Here is a 6000-nt window from a genome sequence, read left to right as displayed (position 1 = left end):
CGTCAACAGCACCGCGGCGAGAGGGAAAAGGCCTGAGCCATTCGGCTAAATAGCTTCCTTCCGAAAATTGGACTGGCCATACTGTGATAAAGTGTGTAATTAAAAAGGCCTTTTTTAGAGGAAAAGGATGAGGGTGAGAGAGAGAGATAAAGAGAGAGAGAGAGAGAGAGAGAGGACTGAGGGTAAGCGAGCTGTCAGACATCCTCAGATATGACGATTAAGAAAAATAGGCGGCAATTTTTGCTCGTAACTGTCATGTCTCTTGGTCTCTGGTGACATGCAGGCAGGTGTACATAGATCCTCCAAATCGGTGGAATTAGGGAAACATTAAGAAGCTACGAGGAGCGAGGCTATGCTCTGCTCAAGTTAATGTTATATAATGCCTGTCATTAGCACTTAGACATTCTTTTCATCACGGTCGCCTTGGTAGATAAAGTTTGATAGCTTCTGAAGTGGCATTTATCTCTTTTACCTAAATTCTGAAATTGCCACAAAGAATCTGCCAAGACGTTGCTTGTTCTGTTACTTATTCCACTGATTATCTGCTGCAGTAAACCACTGTGGCACTGCAGGGAATGACACTGTGGAAGTGTGACGCAGTTATATCAGTCATTCAAGTGAATTTGTGACAGCTTTGGGTAAACATCCTTCTGCTCCACACCAAAAGGAGAGTACTGCAGCATATCTCTCAACTGTCATAATAAAAAGACTTTCTACACTTAAAAAACATTTCATAACATTGGTAAGCAACATGGCGGTGTACTCATCGTGTTATTTTACTTTTTTTCCTCAAGGAGAGTACGGGCACTGGGGTTACTCTGATCAAGATGAACAGGTAAAGGTGAACAACATGTCAAAAGAACTCGAGGTGAAGACAGCGCCCATCAATAAAACATGAGGTGGCGGAACTTCTCATCTTAAAATATCACTCTTATTTACGTAGCCGTCGCTGCGTAGCCCTCAGATCCCTATCTCCTGCTTACAAAAGCCTTTGATCTATGTCTTTAGAATTATCAGATCTGCTGGGGCTTTAGTCGGCATGGGAGGGAGAGAAGGGGGGTGGGTTGGTGCCTGGCATTTCTTAATTAATAGCCTGCTTGTCTTTGCATGGCGGCATTATGGACCCTGCTCCGAGCGGCTCCTTCCTCCAAAGCTATCTACCATCTTGATAAAAGGGTGGTGGTGAGGTGATATTGAGAAATGTTTGCAGGAAATCAATTTATTATGCAATCAGTCTTGGCCAAGGTAGGTTTGTGCAGGTGCTTGATTTGCGTAGGCGATTTCAGGCGTCTTCAGTGAAGTGCGACAAGAAAAGATTGAGCAACTGGGAGGTGAAATAAGTATTCATGGAGACCGCTTTTCACCTGTAATGTGCTCAAAGTTGAGGAAATGTTTTGTTTTGTGTCTGGGTAGTCTCTGGAAAATCTAGCTCCCTGCCCACCAAAAATCTACCAATTTCCTTTAACAATTATTGCACTGATTGTCAGACCTATTTAGCCTATCTTTTATTGCAGCTCTTGGGCCTGTAGAAATCTGGCAGTCCCATTTTAAATTGTCAGAGCTTTATTGAGCACCTTTTGGATATGTAATTCCTTTTGAATATCAGTCATAACTACAGATGAATTTGTGAATACAGAAAGTGTGAAGCAACCGTCGGCCGTCACATACCATAACTTCAGGCCTAGATGATGGTGTATACCACTAGAGACATACAACATCCCCCCATTCAATAAGAAAATAAGCATTTAAACAATTAAAAAATAGTGAGAGCGCCTATGTGCAGCTGTGCACAGCAGCACTACATGGCGTTAGGACGAACCTGTCAACGCTGGAATGGTGTAGATGTCGGAAGAGAAGCAGTGCCAACAATGAGGAATAATAATAGCAGCAACAACAACATTAATATTAATAATAATAATAATAATAATAATAATAACAACAACAGTGCAGCGCAATCATATAATGATTCTGCTGCATTCTACTCAATTGGAAGTGCGAAAAACGACATTACATTTCTCTTCCCTTATTGAATCACTCTTACCCTGTACTCTTCTCTCCAATTACATACTTTTCATGACCAAATGCAGACAGATGCACCAACACACATGTGCAAGTGTGCCATTTCACCGTCTTAAGAAGCAAAAACACAACAGAAGAATGAGGGAAACTGCTGCACCAAATTGTATGTTATTTGTAGCTTTTGTGATGTTAAAGGTAAGCTACCTTGACAATAAACAACAGCTGGCAGAGATACGTATAACTGCTGTTTTATTGGTGCACTGGTAGACAGCTGCTTCCCTGTTAAATCACAGTCAGTCGAATGGAGAAGAAAGCGCAGAGGGCAAGGGGTCAGGATTAGAAGAGACAGGAGAACGTGAAAAGGGTATGCGGGGTCTATGGGCAGACTCCTTCTAGTGTGTCTGAGTTACCTGACAGCATCTGTCAGAATCGGATGTTGTAAGACAGCTGTGATGTGTGCTATTGTATGTGTAGAATATGTTGAACTAAACATTACTGTAATATATATGTATTTTAATTCCACTCCATTTTAATTCAGTTACATGTTTACCATTTATTTATGACATGTTTTCAAAGGAAAAGGAAAAACTTCAGAAAGGTATATCACCTAAAGCTGTATCACCCTATATCACCGCTTAGTTTAGGTCTCTTCTGCATCAAAAAATGTCGCATCAATATTCTCAAGGCATTTTGCCCGATGATTATGATGGATATAGACTGACAATGGAGGTCTGCAATGTCATTTGTAATTGGTTGATGTGCAGAGGTGTACTTTTTTTTGGATTCTGCGAGGAACGCTAATCAGATACTGGACTGCGTGTAATTATCCTAACCACCTACAGTATGTACAACTCAACCCTGAAGATGCCTCCCTCCTCTCACCCACTCTGCTCATCTGTCAGTAATGTAGAGCAAACCTCATTCTCATGTGCGTGCACATGAGTGAATTCAGTAGGCCTTGCACCTTACATCGCTGAGAGGCATACTTGGTTTCATTTTATCTGATGATATGATATCCAAGCTTAGTGATGTACAGAACAAAAAATACAGAAAGTTTTTCAGACTCTTTCAAGTTTTCCACATTTTCATTTTGTGTGTTTCAGACTCATCTTAAAATTGATTTCTTATCAATCTACACACAAAGCAAAAAACAGGTTTTTGGATGCTAATGAGTCAGGTCTCAGTGCTCAGTGCACTCAGACAGAGTACGCATCCAGGGGTATGGGTTACAGAGTCAGATGATACAAAATGACGTACAAACTTAGTTCATGTCTGTTACAACAGGAGAATGGCAATATTCAGTTCCATCACATTCTTCTTTGGCAGAATCGTTCAAGCTTAATCAGGTTCGATGGGGAGCATTGGTGCACAGCCAGTTTCAGGTCTTAACAGAGAAGGTCTATTGGGCCCACAAAAGAGCTGTGGGTCTCATTCATAGTGACCATTCGGTTCTTGGTTACCTGTCTGACCAATGGCCTTCGTCCCTGATTGCTCAGTTTGGCTGGGCGACCCGATCTAGGAAGAGGTTCCAAATCTCTTCTGTATGAGAGTGATGGAGGCTATGCTGCAGTACTTTTTTTGGTTTCCTTCCCCATCAATAACTGTGATACCTTATATAGACAGTTGTGTGTGTTTCTTAATTATGTCCAATTCATTAAATTAGGCACTGGCAAAAAAAATTAAAAAACTCGATTTTGCATTATTGTGCGGTATTGTGTGTAGACTGATGGGAAAAGATTAATTGAATCCATTTGAAGATGATACTGAAACATAACAAAAGGCAGAAAACTTGAAAGGCTCAGAAAACCTCCTGAATGCAATATGCAAAATATGAAAATAAATGTTGCCGTAATAGCATTCCTTAGAGTTATGTGATTTTTTTTAGCTTCGACTTTAGACTTTCATATGCTTGGCCATCCATCTCTATTTTTGATGGCACATGTACTGTATGTTTGTGTAATCACATGTACCCACACACCCACCCACACCCACACACGCACGCTCACATTCAGTCTCTCTCTCACACACACACACACACACACACACACACACACACACACATACAAATAGATAAGGAATAATTACAGTGTGTCAAATGGTCTGTGAGGCCCTGCTGCCTGAATCAATGATACTATACTACTAAATCCTAATGTTAACTAGATGGAGTAGGCTACATAACAAATAGAGGATCTAGTTACATAAATAGACATGACAACACTTTGGATTCCTCTCTGCACACAGGCACAGAAACTAATCTAAATGGAATGGACTGAAGTGGAACTGTTTTCAGCACAACACGTAGCAGAATGCAGAGGTTTTGCATTTTCTGGTAGTCATAGCAGAAAAAATTATACGTATTCATACAGGGCTTCCCAAGCAGAGATCGGACACAGAGACACAGGGATGTGTTTTGATCGTCTTTTAATGGACAGCAGCAATAAGATACAACACAATACAATACAATACAACACAATACAATAAGTGCTGGTCAACAATGAAGGAGTCAGTCGATCTCAAATCTTATGAAAACTAAGGCTAGAGAGTCCTGATAGGAACAGACTGAGTCAAAAATGTGGGCAAGACAAAAAATCATTAGAAATGGGTATCACCAATAAAATGGTGCGGACACACACACTCACACACGAGACCACCCAGCACACACACACACACACACACACACACAACCCCCCCCCCCCACACACACACCCACGACACCACAAGACCACCCAGCACACAGATAGGAGGAACTAGGAAGAGGAACTGGGCAGGACCGTGACATATACTGTATATATGTATAATGAAATTTCACAACTACACCTGCAGAGCAAATTTTGGAATGTGCATCAATGACACACATCAGCAAACCAAAAGACAGAGAGCCTAAAGTATAACCGGAACAGCAGAAAATACCGGTATGTGTTGAAATTCACATACTGACATGAAATGTAATGTATATAATAATTAAAAAAAATGGTGTGTATTCCCTGTACAGAGGAAAGATAATGGATTGAGGCCAATGCCTTTAAGGATGGATTCCCCCTCCTGCACGCTCAGATCAATAGGAACATCTGAATTCATGGCCAAAGGAAAGCCCCTCCAAAGATTAGCATGCTAGTCAGCAAAGGCTCCTCTCTGGACGGATGTTAAACAGCGCTGCGCTGCCAGCTGTGGTGGTTGGGTTTTCTGACCCTGCCCAGACACCCCGGGAGGGAATAGAAAGGAGAGTGTGCTATGGGGGAGAGATACAAGAACGTGTCCAGATGAGATTCAGAAATGGGGGTTGCAGGTGGAAACCTGAGCAGATGTTCTCTAATGTTTACACCGTAATCATTAATTTATGACCATTTGTTTCACTAATGATTTTGAGAGAATAGTGTGTGTGTGTGTGTGTGTGCATGTGTGTGTCTGTGTGTGTGTGTGAGGGAGAGAGAGAATGTTTGCATGTGTGTGTGTGTGTTCGCACATGTGTGTGTGTGTTTGTGTGTGTGTGTGTGAGGGAGAGAGAGAATGTTTGCATATGTGTGCGTGTGTGTGTTCGCACATGTGTGTGTGTGTGTGTGTGTGAGGGAGAGAGAGAATGTTTGCATGTGTGTGTACAGTTCTGACTTGTGAATTCCATGTATGTGTGCATGTGGTGGGTGGGTTGGTGGTGAGAGGTTGTACAGTATAACGTAGAGAGAGAGAGAGAGAGACGTGCTTATCATCTAACTGGGGTGAGAGAACAAAATTGAGGGTAAGGCTCAGGCCTTGCAGAACTGATTGCTGTGAAACTGTGGGAGTTCCATGGAGCTCTCCCTGTCTCTCTCGCTCTCTTTCCTCTAAAGTCTCTCTCTCTCTCCATTAGATGGTCAGTGGGCACACCATCATAGAGATCATCAGGTCTTACAGGGATCAATCTATAGAATGGAGCAGCTTAAACACACTTCACTGTGATTGATAGGCCTTCGCAGTGATTTGCAGAATGAGCTTCTGTGATAACCC

The sequence above is a fragment of the Clupea harengus genome, chromosome 21, assembly GCF_900700415.2.
Source record: "Clupea harengus chromosome 21, Ch_v2.0.2, whole genome shotgun sequence".
NCBI lineage: Eukaryota > Metazoa > Chordata > Actinopteri > Clupeiformes > Clupeidae > Clupea > Clupea harengus.
Note: the sequence above shows the minus strand (reverse complement) of the source record.